The sequence below is a fragment of the Lontra canadensis genome, unplaced genomic scaffold, assembly GCF_010015895.1.
Source record: "Lontra canadensis isolate GAN:19392208 unplaced genomic scaffold, GSC_riverotter_1.0 scaffold2, whole genome shotgun sequence".
NCBI lineage: Eukaryota > Metazoa > Chordata > Mammalia > Carnivora > Mustelidae > Lontra > Lontra canadensis.
Window position 1 is genome coordinate 48,653,238 of NW_022630996.1, and position 15,710 is coordinate 48,668,947.

At 36.5% G+C, this 15,710-nt stretch overlaps 1 protein-coding gene across 11 annotated transcripts in view; it reads right to left on the minus strand.

Annotated features, from left to right (window-relative positions):
* HDAC9 (histone deacetylase 9) overlaps positions 1-15,710 on the minus strand; it is an 856,076-nt gene that overhangs the window by 512,329 nt on the left and 328,037 nt on the right. The gene's annotated exons all lie outside the window — the stretch shown is intronic.

Here is a 15,710-nt window from a genome sequence, read left to right on the forward strand (position 1 = left end):
TCTAACATTTATATGTTTACCTTTCAGGAAAGAAAACAGATGATTGAAATCAAGTAACTAAATTTATAGTTGCAAAAATCATAATCTTTGGAAATTTGCTTTAACTAATTCTTATTAATGCTTAAGTCATTTATTTAACTAATTCTTATTAATGCTTAATGCTTAATATAAGAATGAGAAACTTCTAAATCCAAAGCCAACCAGCTTTGACTTGTGCCATCTCAATGCAACTATTATAGCACTTAGAAACCTACCTATGACTCACGATGATAACACATAATTGGCAAAGTCAGGGAGAGAACACTGGCAAATATTCATTCCTGTGCTCTACTAAGCTGAGTTCAACAGCCATGTCACAAAATTTGGCTTTATTATTCAACCTCTTTCTTGGCTGGCATTATAAATATATATGCCAGTGAACTAACTCAATTATTTTTCTGAGCCTTAATGACTTAATGTACCCTTTCTTGTGCTGAGTTTTATGGCTAAACCAGAGCAAAGACTACCCAGAAAAAAACTTACATCTTTTCCTACTTATATTACACTTATTCTCTTCACTGTTCCTCTCCCACTTGGACATGAAAATATTTATTTCATTCTTCTCCTTGAATAACTGTGTACAGAGATTAATTCACTCGTTCCATCTGTCTTTCTTTAATAAATCACTATGTGAATTCCCTGTCCTGACATTTTACTTTAGATAGTTTTTTAAATTACTGATCCTCTTGGCATTCAACATTTGGTTATTAAATTGTTTACCAAAAAATCTTTTCTAGTGCCCCCTTCTCAAAAAATACAGCCAATTAAACAATACCTGAATCAATGTAGAATGAGTTCTTAAAAAGGGGTAAAACTGTTCAAATTGATACTACTATCAACCAGAAGAAATCTATCCGTTTTTGTCTTATCTAAGAAAACTGTCTCTACATAAAAATTTCATGAAGAAGAAAAATAGGAGATAATGTGAAACAGTGTTTGAATAATATAAAGTACACCTGTAATCATTTTCACAACCAAATTTATTCTCCTTGGACCAAAAAGAATGCATTTATACTCAAGCAGTCTTAAATTAACTATTTCATACTTAATATGTTGAATGCAAACACATCTCTCATGAAATTTCTATTGGAATTATTGATTAAAAAATCAAGTCAAATAAGAATATTACAGAACTCCTTCCCTAAAAATAATTGAAATATTTAAGATCATATACATAAGTCAAAGCACTGGAGGTCATTCTTGACTTATATTCTACAATGAATGGTTTCAATTTTTTAAAAAAGATTTTATTTATTTATTTGAGAGAAGAGAGAGTGAGAGAGAGCATGAAAAGAGAAGCTCAGAGAGAGAAGCAGACTGCCCACAAAACTGGGAGCCCAACGCGGGACTCAATCCCAGGACTCAGGGATTACGACCTGAGCCGAAGGCAGTTGCTTAACCAACTAAGCCACCTAGGTGCCTGAATGGTTTTAATTTTAAGCCAAAGGCTCTGACATCCCAAGAAGTTTACAGTGCTCAAATTTACAAAACAACGAAACAAAAGCCTGAGGACTTATTTTCTACATAAAAGAATGAATCATTTTTTAAAAATAAAAATTTTATAAAAACAGACTGTGATACCACTGTACTCTTTAATCACTCATTCATTCATCTAAAAATAGTCTCAGGGATCAATTATGTGCTAGGCACTGTAGGGAATAAAAATAGAAGTAAAACATGATCCTTTTCCTCACAGAGCTTATAATATAACTAATGAGGGGGATGGGGACACACATACATAAATAACCACACTGTGAGACAGAAAGTGGGAATTTCTAAGATAGTAATAAAGAACTATGGGGGAGGGGATGTGGGGAGAAGACACATAACTGGGAAACTGTTGCAGGGGTTGGGGGGAATTAGAAGACATTTGAACTATGCTTTATAAGAGTTAGGATTTCTCCCAGCAAAGATTAATTGGAACAGAGCAGCAGAAGGGTATTTCAGAAAAAGGAAATAGCTGGTTATTAGTGTATACACATACACACACACACACACACACACACACACACACACACACCAGATAAACCAGAAATCTGGCCTAAAAATACAGTTGTGAAGTACTCAATAATTGAAATGAATTGATTAAATGAGACAATCCTTGTGGGGGTGAGGGATGTAGTTATTAAACATTCCCTCAAGCTACACTTTGTGAAGCCAACAAAGCATGTTGCCCAGGAGTTTGGCTCAGTACCAATATTCTTGAGGCTAAAGAAAATGGTAGAGGATCTCCTTCCCCTGGTTTCCTCACGTACCCACCGATAAAGGCTTCCTCATCCCTTACAGAAGGCAGAACTCAGTGGAGTTTAAAATAGCTCCAGAACACTTCCTGCTCTATTCTAACTGTGCTTTCATTCCTTTTGACTTAGACCAATTGGAATGTTGAGGGAAAACCCCATGAGGCATCAAGCATGTGAGATCATGTGTCAGTCCCTCAAAAATGTTTGTCCATCCTACTGTGTGTATCCAACACTTCCCTACCCATGAGAAAGCAGAACATGTGGGGGAAATAGCTTTTAACACATTGACATTTCCCCCTTTTTAAAAACAGATCTAGATATTTCCTTACTCAACTTTTGTAACAATTAATCACAACTCTATCCACTTCCCAACATGATGAAGACAATGTATTCTAAACATTTTGTTTAGATGTTACACTTCTTACATCTACAACAAAGTTGCTATTTATCCCATGATTTCCTTGAATTAAATACTGGGTACACTGTAAGGGTTTAATACAACCCATGTAATGAATATTGTATTATATAATCCCTTAAAGAAGTATTCAATATTGTAAATTTGAGAAAATTTTTACAGACTTTTCTTCTAACTTCAAGGGATAAAGATACACTATCCCATTCTTTTTAGCCCCCAGGGAAGAGGAATTCGTCACTCCACTAAACTCTAGGATGGCTCATACTGTTTGGGTAAGAAGTTTAGACATATTTGAGGTTAGAGCTAGAATGCTGGGCAAAGATGAACCTTTGGGAAAGAACCAAGGTAAGTGGTTAGAAAGTCCTTAATTTCTCGCCAATAGCCTTGATCCTAGGGAGAGGTCTCCTGATTCCAAAATCTGTCTTTGGAAAACAGAGAAAATCTACAGATAACAGCTTTCCCCTGGCTTTCTCACCTACCCACTGATAAAAGCTTTTCCATCTCTTACACAAGACAGAGGTAAGTGGAGGCTAAAATAGCTCCCGGGCATTTTCTGCTCTATTCTAACTGTTCTCATTCTATTTGTTCTAGATCAAATGGAATGTTGAGGGAAAACTACTTCTATTGGGAAGACATTCTTTGTATCTTAGCCTCCTCAAAAGGCTTTGTTTGAATCCTCTAATACTGCCTTTGCTACTATCAATCACTTTCTATCTTATTTTTCTTTTATTTTTTCTTAGTACTTATTAGTGTCTAAAGTAGGCTTATCCATCCATTATTCAATTGAACAATCAGTCAATCATATATCTCCTGATTTGTTTCATAGTATCCTCTGTGACTAAAACAATACCTGGGGGGCGCCTGGGGGGCTCAGTGGCTTCCCCTCGCTCTCTGCCTGCCTCTCTGCCTACTTGTGATCTCTCTCTCTCTGTCAAATAAATAAATAAAAATAAAATAAAATAAAATAAAACAATACCTGGTACATGGTTGGCCCTCAAATATTTTTGAGCAAAAAAAAAAAAAAAATGCAGAGATGAATGACTATTTCACCTCAGCTTCTAAAACTTCAAGCAATTACATCATCTCCCCAAACCTTCAACCTGCTAATTAAGAGTGGTCGGGATGCAATAAGTTCCTGCAATTTCTTCTACTTCCAATCCTCTGAATTTATTTACATCAGTAATTCTTTGAGAATACACTTGAATTGCTGTGTGTTTCCTGTTTGTCTGTCATTTTGCAAGTTCCTAATGGTCTGTGGGTTTCTTATATTGCATACAAGCACAAAAAGATTTATCTTTTAAAAAAATAATATGTTTTTCAGTAAATAATTCAGCAATAAAATTATGAATATTCTTATAGAGCTCTAAGTTTTCCATTCTAAAGCATTTCCATTAATGTGTAACATGAAATGTATTACCATACCACTTTAACATTTCATCATCTAGCAACAATGAGTGAATAATCAGGAAACACAAAATGCAAAATTTTTTTTTTTAAGATTTTTTATTTATTTATTTGACAGAGATCACAAGTAGGCAGAGAGGCAGGCAGAGAGAGAGGAGGAAGCAGGCTCCACGTGGAGCAGAGCCCGATGCGGGGCTCGATCCCAGGATCCTGGGATCATGACCTGAGCCGAAGGCAGAGGCTTTAACCCACTGAGCCACCCAGGCGTCCCCACAAAATGCAAATTTAAGAGAGTAAAATCCTAATTCTAATTTTAAAGCAATAAATCAATTACCAAGATCTGAATTAAACTTACAGTCTAAGTAAGCTAAGAGATCAGTTCTCGAATGTGAAACTGTATTCCCTTTTACATGAAATATGTTGGATTTAACACGAGTTAGTTATACCAAAACAGCTAGCAGAGGCTTCTACCTCCTTTTTTTATATACTGAAATTTTTTGTCTAATCTACTTAAGTCAGCATCTTAATTAATTATAGTCAAAATATCTTTTATAGCTAGACTTCATGTATTATTACAATAAAGCCAGAAGCATAGATGACATAATTTTACTGGTATCATAATTTATTACTAAGAGTTATTTATTATGTACATTCACTTATTTTTCTACACTGTATAACCAATCTGTATATTCACTGTATTTGTAACTTTTTTTTTTTTTAATAAACCATCCTTTAGACCCAATCTTCATGGAATTTTAAAAAGTACTGTATATCTTTTGGAGGAATTTTAAGAATTTAGATTTCTTAGCTTTAAAAAAGTTCTAATTATATTCTTAATAATAGAGTCATTCTTACAAAGTGAAAAAAAAAGTGTGTGTGTGTGTGTGTGTGTGTCTGTGTGTCTGTGTATTAAATGCCATTTTCCCTGGAAGGGTCAACAACAAGGAGCCCTGTTTATGAGCCATTTTAACACCAAACAGAGAGCTTAGCAATGTCTGTTTCTAAAAATAAACTGTGTGTCTCTTGTTGTCATCATCAACCAGAGTCCTCAGTGCTCTGTGACAGAAAGCATCAAGGCTGCTTCTCTGCCTTTCCACAAGCATTCTACATCAATACCCCAAGTCCTCCCTTTTCTGTCAAGGTGGCAGAGATAAAAAGAATTCTGCAATCAACCTAAGCACACACTTAAACATCACTGCCCCTTAAGGAGACAGTTATCATGTTGTTTTGGCAGCAGGAAGGAATCTGTGGTTTCACTTGAATGTTATTCTTCTTTATTTAAACTACTAGAAATAACCCAAAAATGACAGAATGCTCTTTCTATAAATAATCATTCCAGTGTAGAGTTATATTAGGAGGTAACTCAGATGGCATGATAACGCCTAACAAGCTAATCTTAGACCTGCGATGCCATAAGATAGAAATACCCAGGCTAAGAATAACTGACCCAAAGGAATCAGCCTGCTAAAGAGAGCCCCAGACCAGTGGGCATCTGCAGATTTTAATGCATTTAATGATCTTCTGAAAGCTTCTTTCCCCTGGAAGGCGATAAATTTTGTTGGTCATTAACTTGACAATCAATAATGCCTCCACAGTGTATTCACAGAGATGGCTCAAGAGTCTCACAGCCAACAAGATTGCAAAACTTAGTTGATGGAAATCCAGGCGTTGGCTCTTGAAAAGTTGCATTAGTACCTAACTGGTGAATTTAATGCATAGGTTTAACTCAAGGTAAAGATAAACGTTGCATCACGTTGGTACATAAAAACATCGCCATCCGGTTTTCACTGAAAATATTCAAATTGGACCCATATTGGAACAATATACATTAAAAACAGAGTAAAATTTTGTTAGCTAGATTAGTCTTTTGCCTTAAGAATGTGACATAGTATGTTGGGATCAGGATTTGAGAGGAGACACAGACTTGATTGACGCCCTACCCATCCCCATTTCTAGCTAAAGACTGAAGGGGGATGTGGGTATAATTCTAATATTTTGGTCAAAAAACACATTGAACCCCAATGAGGCCAACATTTGGGGGAAAAAATAAACCGAAAAGGTTCTTCAGCTAAATTACATTAGTAATAATGTGCTACTCTGTGCAAACCTTACCTTTATGACTTATAAGATGTCCTGAGAGTATTGGCAAACATGCCAAATGCTTTGGGGATACTGGTTCTGTCCACAGTGTGTACTCATTCCACTGCACTATCATCAAGTCTCATGGAACTTACTTAGGAGGCTTCCTGGACTCTCTCAGCCCTGGACAGTGTTAACTTCCCCAATTTCATTATCAAACCCTGGGAATGTGAAGTAAGGCTCCTCTACCAAGCCTTTCAACACAGTTGCCTGTTTGTGCCTTAAACCTCCCCAGACTAAGAAGTAAGCCTATACACTTATTTATAAATATAGATGATTCCATATTTTTAGCACCAGGTAGGAAACATATTCTCCTATGCAAAATATCTTTGCCTTTGAGAAAAAGAGGCAGAGACATGGTAAACAGGAACAGAGACATGGCAAACAAACCAAGTTCAAACCCGACCCTGCCAGTTCCTAGCCATGATCACCATCAGTAAGTTCCCCTGAACCTGTTTCCATTTCTGCAAAATATGAATATATCTGTAACCACCATAAACCTCTTCAAATCCCAGGAAGGATTAAATGATAAAACAATGCCAGGTACAGAAAAAGCCTCTGAAACATTAGCTTATTATGTTAACACGAAGAATGACAGTGATAAAAAATGATGAAAACATAGGGCTTCAACCACTGACCTCCTAAACTGATGAAACAATTAGATCAGAGGGGAATGTGGCAGAAAAACCATGAAAATGATAACTGATTGTGGTATGTTTTTAAATCTAAAATGAGTGGTTCTTGACACAAAATCATACATTGAAAATACACAATTTAATTTTATTCGTAAGCAGGTTTAAAAAGTACCCTGAGAGAGAGAGAGGGAGAAGCAAACCAAAGGACAGACTTAACCACAGAGAACTGTTGCCAGAGGGAAGGTGGGCGGGGATGGGTTGAGTAGGGGATGGGGATTAAGGAGTGCACTCCTCAATGCGATCACTGGGTGTCGTATTTAAGTACTGAATCACTAAATTGCACACCTGAAACTAATACTACACTGTATAGTTAACTAACAGGAATTTAAATAAAAACTTTTTAAAAAGCACCAGCAAGAGTAAAATTTAAATCATGTTCAATTCACCAAGAGCTTTTCTAGTTCACCTTACATGCAGTTCCCTGAAAACTTTCTGGGTAAAACCTGTTTTTACTAATGTAAGAACTCCCAGGCCACAACGTAATTTAATGGAAATTCAGTGAAATTTTCTTGGTTATGTTTTGTTTTGTTTTTAATCTCAAATTTTAAAATTTAAAACTATTTTAACCCAGTTTGGATATATGTCATGCCCTCGACACCCACCAAAACTTACCTCAAGCAATTGAAAAAGACATCCACAGGGCTACAACTGTGCCAATACTGAATATAAATTATAAATGAAATGTTTCAATGTAAGTGGTAAGCCACGAGGGGAAGAAGTTAAAAAAAAAAAAAAATGAAGTTCTGGGGTATTTCCAACCTTATCAACATGCAAAGAGCTTAATCATAAGTAAATGACTAGTTACACTCTGTGGTTTGGTAAATTTCCTTCTTCCTTAGATGTAATTTTCATTGGATTTAATTATTGGTTATTTTAAAAGCACTATATATTAAAAAACCTATCACTTATTTCACTATGGAAAATTTAATACTAAAATAATGAACAGAACTGATACTCTTCTAAAACATAAGAATTGCTTAGTTTTGTATTCATGAACCATAGCCTCAGAGAGTAACCCTAAACACAATGTTTCTGATAATATTTAAAGTGTAGGTCATTTAGTATTGCAAAAATTCATTTAAATTAAATTTGTTTTGTGCAAGTAACTTAGTGGGGGTAGAATGGAACTAGTAGATACAAAGTATTTTCTCATTCCTTCATCTCTTGATTGTCAATCTCCCAAAAGGAGAAAAGGGAAAACTGCCCATAGTAAGGACACCACACATCCAAGCCAACCACTGGCATTTCATCTCCATTTCAAGAATGGGACAGACCACAGCACTACCACTCTGATTTGGAGCACATGCCAAAATATCTTTGAATTTCATCTACAGAAAGCTTATTTTTAAAGTCATTTTCATGGGCTTTTATTCCAATTAAATTGTTTTCAAAGTATTCCAATTCAGAAAAAAATTGTTAAAATGCAGTTACTATTCCAGATTGTTAAAATTGTTCATTACTCTGAAGATGTAATAATTATAACAACATACTGGCAAAGAAATTGCATTTTGAATATTTTAAAAATAAGCCTCCTTCAGTGTACTGCAAAGTTTATACATTAGATAAATTTCCCTTAATATTTTCTGTATTCTTCAAAGCCAACATTAAGGGAATATTTTACTCAAATTTATAATAAATTCTAGTAATACACTAGTCTACAGCATTGGTTTTCCTCTTCTAAAAAATGATTTACAACCCTAGAGAGATCCAGTGTTCTTCCATAACTACTCTTTTTAGGGTTCCTTCTAACAACAGACAGTATTAAGAAAGGCTTTCTATTCAATACCAATAAAAAACAAATTATCAGTGTTAAAATGATGCATATCTTCATGAAAATGAAGTAACACCCTCAATTCAACTGAAAGAAATCACATGGTCTACTTCCTTCATTTAATTATTTATATTTTAAGAAATACAAACTAAATAAAATTACAAAGAAGGGCGACTGGGTAGCTCTGTTGGTTAAGCATCTGCCTTAGGCTTGGATCATGATCCCAGTGTCCTGGGATAGAGCCCTATATCAGGCTCCTTGCTCCCTCCCTCTCATGCTCTCTCTTCTGGTCTCTCTCTCAAATAAATAAATAAAATACTAAAAAGAAAGAAAGGAAGAAAGGAAGAAAGGAAGAAAGGAAGAAAGAAAGAAAGAAAGAAAGAAAGAAAGAAAGAAAGAAAGAAAGAAAAGAAAGAAAGTTAGTTCCAAAGAAGAAAATTCCAATCACCAGCATACACACTGTAGCAAATACTGCTTGTGCCTCGCTAAGATGCATTCTTCTCCGCCTTTCTTCTTCCTAATAAAAACTAAAAGGTGAGCTGCAGCTTCGACCCTTCTAGGTTCAGTATGACCCTAAGGAGCTCTTGTGGTAGTCCCATTCTTCTCTCTGTGACTGGCTAATACATGGGCAGATGCTGCTATTCTGTCCAATAAATTATGAAGGATGATTTACTGGAGAAATTCAAGATAAAACTTCCTAAAGAAAATATCCAAGGAAGCAAAATGTCTCTTCTGTGTCTCCAGATTTGTTCATCCATAAATAGACACGTCAACTCGTGTCTTCTGGAGAAAACAGACCTATGACGACACCAACTCTAAGGCCAACAGAGGGGAGCGGTTTGAAGGATCTGATACTGTTGCCATTATTGACCGCCTGGTGCTGCCCACTACTCTGCTACTTCACTAAGGGATAACCTTTCTTGTGTGTCACTTTGGGGAGGATTTTCTGTTACCTGCAGCAGAAGACAGCCTACTTTACCTACTACTTACAATTAAACACCATGAGGATTTGGGCATAATAGCTTTGTGGGTGGGTGTGTAAAAAACCCTTCGTAGAAAATATGGGCATATTGTAAAAATTCATATAAGATGAAAAAGCACAATGAAAAAAAAAAAAGCACCCCCACCCCAGCAACAGAATCACCACCACCACACACATGAAACTTTCCCTGATTTCTTTCCATCTATGTATTAATTCTTCTGGGAGATGGATAGATAAAGAAAATAACCCTTCATAAAAGTGAGATCATATCATTGATGTTATTTTTCTTTAAAAGATATGAAATTTAAATGATTTTAATAGAATTAAAAACTGCAACTAAAGGTACCATAAACATCCTAAATTCTTCCTTCCTGTATGAGGTATCATTTCCAAAAAGATCTTCTAAGGGTTAAAGAAGGAAATTATTTTAAAAAATCAGTGTTTGGTGTCTCTCTCTCTCTCTCTATCTTTTGTTTTTTTTTTTTACCTCTGCGTTTCTATTTTAGGCAGCAGGGAGTCTGTCCTTGCTCAGAAAGAAAATATCAGCACTTTCACACAACCTTCCATCTCACCTCTCTCTAGTGCCTCATATTGGTTATGTTTATGAACATCGCCCTACTTTATAAAATTTGCTTTCTGTCCTGTAACCAAGTCTTATATGTGTTTAAAACAGATTCACTGTTTGCCCCATTAATCTTACTATGCTTTCTCTACTTCTCAATTTCATTTTTTGCTTTTACATTCATCTCTTCATTGTGTGGGCTTCATTGTCAAGCAGTCTAGTTCATGTTTGGGAATTTCTGACCTGCCTACCTATTTTCTCTCTATTATAATAACCCTTGCCTGGATGGACCATCGGATTACATTTCTTTTTGGACACCAAAGATTTTTCTTCATTATTCTCTGCCATTAAATGTTGGAGATTCTTGATAAACCTTCTTGAATCCCATATATATCCTTCCTCCCCACCTTACCCCACCACAGATCTTTGCTTTACCTGATGAACCCCCCAGAAGAATTATTATTTGAAAATCAATAGCCCATTAGGATATGACCCTGTGATGAACATTTGCAACAAACTGTCCTTAAAGGGGAGAGTCTTTTCAATCTATCCATTTATTTTTTCTTTTCTGATGAAATAATCTTTCATCTTTTCACAAAATCATCTTCTGTTTCATTGCTTTAGAATATCAGCTTCAGGGATATAAATAATCTCTTTGTTATGCTGCCTTTGTCTTTCTTATTAATTAACTTCTCCCCAATTGCTTGGGTCCATTTTCCTTTTTTCATTCCCTGTGATTGTCTTGAACCTTTCCCCTTTGTTGGCAAAGGGTTTCACTGATGTCTGTTCTGCTTCCTGCTATTTCTAATGAATATTTTTGTTCTATAATTACCATGGTTTTTTCATTTTCAATTTGTTTCACTAGATCTAAAATATCCCTTTTCATCTCATGCTATTGTTTTATCATCTCATCTCTGAGCTCTTGTTTTATGGAATTTATGTTCTTATTAAGGAGCTCTATTTGTGGGGAGCAATTATTAGACAATTCCATGGATTCAGTAAATTGGTGTTTTCTTCTTGTGGAACATCTAAGATTAGTTGGAGAAGGGTATTTTGTTGAAGAGAACTATGGATCGTTTTCCCAATTTAGACTGTTGCTCTGAGGCCTTCATTTCTCCAGTGAGGCAATACTTGTCCACATTCCTCCATTTCGCTAGTCTCTTTCCCAGAATCATTTCAATTATTTCTACCTCACAAGATATAACAACAACAGCAACGACCACAAAAGCTGAGGCTATCTACTCAGTTTACTTCTCTTCACATCTGAGAATGTTAGTGAGAATTTTTAGGAAGTCGTCATCTTGTCAGTAGAATTTTTAGGAGGCCTAGGATGCAGGCCCTGTTAGGTCTCTCTGTTTGGATCAACCCCCACCCCCCCACCGGTTCCATTTCTTCCTTGACTATTAGCTTCTGAGATGGTAGGTCATATCATTTTCCATACACACTTAATGCTGAATATTGTACCCATGCATGTGCGCGTGTGCACGTGTGTGTGCGTGCGCGTGTGTATGTGCATGCGTGTGCAGGGTGAGTGTTTGCCAACTTAGACCATTCTGGGATCTCTTCATTATCTATCAGAGGTGAGAAATTATGTAGCGTATTTTCAAATTCTCATTTTCAAAATCAAAATCCTTGTTTTTAAATTCAGAATTTCGGTTTATTTTAGTCTTCTGAGGCATTTTATTGAATCTTCTTGCTCAATGGATGAAACAGTTATTCCACTGGTGTCGTCCACAGAAATATAAAATACTCATTCTTGTCCCCATCCTCAATGGGTCTATTTATAACCAGCTTTCTGATCACCACCTATCAGATATTCAAATTGATAACAGCCACGTAAGTGAAGATAACTTGAGTTAGAGAACAAGCAAAACAGTAATTATGGGAAATACCAGAAGTGATTCTTGACATGACAGGAGCATTTCACAGACTTACATTTTCATAATTAGATTCTGCTTTCCAAGTAGACATAAATGGCTACTGAATCTAAAATGTTCCTTTCCCCTTGACAATGCACACCAAAGGGGGGAAAAAAGATTCCGAAAGGGTGAAGATACGTTTTCCATAAAAGAAATTCAGGATTTAGATTTAAATGCTTTTCTTTTATACCCTAAAATAAGAATACATAGTAAAAATACGAGTTTTCCTTATTTTAAATGTATTTTACATTAATGCTGTACAAGCTCTAGGAAATTCTTTTATAGTAATTGTTCCAATATTGTCTGGACAGTTCTGCTGTCCAACATGTTAAGCAACATGCCTGGCAAAAGGAGAATGCCCCCAATTCTGCCAGCTACTGCTAAGTGACCTGAGTCAATATTTGTACATGCTTCAGTTTCTGCCACAGTTATCACTTATACTGGCCCACACAAGCCACAAAAGTAGAGACTGACCTAGCAAAATGGGTCACTCATGACGAATTCCAAGATTCAATACTATAGAGCTTTTAAACTAAAAACACATTAGCAGCTTATGCTGTAGTACCTAGTTCTACCTAACATGTCTTGCCTAGCTGAGTCAATATTCGGGAAAAAAAAAAATGGAACCAAAAATATTTGCGATTCAACAGTCTATAAAGAACTCTGAAGAAAATCATCTTTATTAATGCACAGTATCCAGTTTAACTAAAATAGAAAATGGGAAGTTCAAAGCAATAGCTGACAACAAAACAAAGCTTTTTAAAACAATTAATCCCAAGAAATCTGCTATTGGGTTTTCACTGTTCAATTACATATTCTGCAAATTCTTTGTGTTTGATTATTACATAATGAGACATTTTACAGAATACTCATGCACACACGTGCATGCACGCTTGCACACACACACAAGCTACTCTGATTTACAGTCACAATTTGCACAAGGAAAAGACTGGTTCTTATCAGACCAGGGAAACCAAAAAAAAAAAAAAAAGTAGCTGATGTATAAAATAACCAAATAAAACTTATTATCAAAACAAAACATCACTGTTCCATGTAATATACCATCAAATTCATCTATCTAGTTTGTTTGGCAAGATAGGGCTTGGTACTGAAGAGCCAGAAGCCCAGGTTCACTCACTAAAAATATAGTTATAATAATAGTGAGCCTGCACTTTAATAACACGTTGTTAGATCTGAACCTCATATGAATGCCAAGAGGTAAACAGGAGGAAATCTTTATTGTTCAGTTTACAGATGAGTAACCAGTTATACAACTGGCTTTCGCTAGAACACAGAGCTCTTGACTCCCAGAACAAATAGCGTTCTCTCCACCACTCTGCACAGCTACCAGATACCTCTTTCAGATCCGCAGACTCCATCCATTCCTAGGTCTATCAATCACACCCATGCCACTGGTCCAAAAGGGGGTGGAATGAAATTTGTAGATAAATTAAGACAAACACACCCCAAATTTAGCAATTGACTTAAAGGAAAACCCTAGTGAAATGGGTCACCAGGATCCCCATCACTTCCTCCTACCCATACGTCCGTGATACTCAAAGTTTACTGCACCTTAGGTTTGCTCGTAAGATTTTAAAAATTCCGATATTCAGGTTAGTTCCCATACCAGTTAAGTCAGAAACTCTGGGGGTATGACCGAGGCTTCAGTATTTTGTAAAAGACTCTTGATGACTCCAAGTTTGAGAGCCAACGCCTCAGAGGAAGTACACAATAAACAGTGGGGGAATTAAATTTAAGGTCATATCATATTGAACAAAATCAAATATTACACAACATGGTAGTATGGATGCACATGATTTCATATTTCAAATTTTAAAAATAAACAGAACCTGGAGTTTTCTTATTTCTACCAGACAGGTTTGGGAGTTGATGTCAATCTACATCACTTTTCATTTAATAGTTGGTGCTTAAAGGATGCTTCCCTTCCTGTAGAACCGACAACAGTATGGACAGTCTGAAGTACTTCCCTGCTTGAAAATATTATTGCCTTAGCATCAGGAAAATGGCAATCTCAACTGAAAAATGGAGTAAAGTTACATGTGATTACCGAAGACATTGAAAACAGGGAGGCTTGCAAACACCTGTAGCCTGTGGCAAGAGTTTCAGTGTCAGCAGCCAGTCCCTGCTGGAAAGGCACAGCTTTGTTTCTACCATGTGGAAGAAACATTAAACTTGCTACACAGAGGCAAGGACTGAAAGGATTAAGTGTAGTACTGAAAAGATCCCTAAACTGGTTATTTTTAAAAAGTCGATCCATATTTAAAAAACAAAATGCTAAATTAAGCGACGAGTTCCATTTGAGACCCACCAGCTGACCCCTCCCCAAGCTTTTGTCAACTTTACAGCCACAATGACCATAGAAAATAAACCGTATTAAAATCCTCATACGTTTGCTTCAGAAAAGCGGATACTACTAAGTAATAGAAATCCTGTCACATTAAGTACAAACATCTCAAATGACACAAAACCGATCTCTTAGTCTGAGTGCAAGAAAATAATCGGGTCAGGAGAAGGATCTTAAAATCATCACAGCTGACCGAGGTTTAAAAGAAAACTTGCTTCAGACATAGAGCTGTAAATGGGAAGGTGCTCAGTACTGAGCAGACATCGTGCCAACCTGTGGAATATTTCTTTCACGTCTAGCTCTACCCTAGCAAACGCTGCTATATGTTGCCTTCTTTGCAGGGAGATCTCTGTGGTGATCTAGAATTACGATTAAGCCCACAAAGGAACTCAAAAAGACGTGAGAGAGAACTTTAAGCCAATTTAGACGGAAGCATTCCAAAGAGGACAGAAATTTTAAAAAGCCCCCAAGCTTTAGGAACTGGCTGTAGGATTAAATATGAAGAGCAACAATTACAACTAAGTGATACGGCCGGGAGAGTCTGCTCTTTTCACAAATAGAAATTGATAACGCTGACAAGCTTGATCTTCCCCAGCATATCCCCTTCAAGGCACAAAGTACAGACGGCTGGGAAACAAGAATCTGTTACTGTTATTCTTTCAAGGGCCACACCTGCATGTAACACCTTTATGTGTGTGCTATGCCGTCCATCTGCCTGACAACGCTAGACTCTCCAAATGTTGTTCGAGAAAATTATATCAACCATCTGCTAATAATAATTGTATCCCACCACTAAATAGTTTTATTTGGGGCTGATGAGAGAAAGCCGCATTAAAAACTACCTTTGCAACTCCAAGCAAACCCATTTTGGAAGGCAGGTCTAGAAAGAGCTGTGTTTCTGGATGCACACTGTAAATCTAAAAGCATCGGGCTAGCGCAGGCTGCAGTCCAAACTGAAGGAAGCTCCACTCTGAACTTACCTGATTTTAAAAGTCCCATTAGAATCCCTTGCCATCAGCACAGATCTCCTTCTTCTAGTTGCACAGTAAGGCAAAGCACCCCCAACTACATTTCACTTATCTCAGTCCCAGCTTTCCCCAGAAGCTTTGAGATTTCATTCAGAAGCTGTCATCCCTAAACACTGAATATGCACAGAAACGGTAATGGAAGGGATCTAAG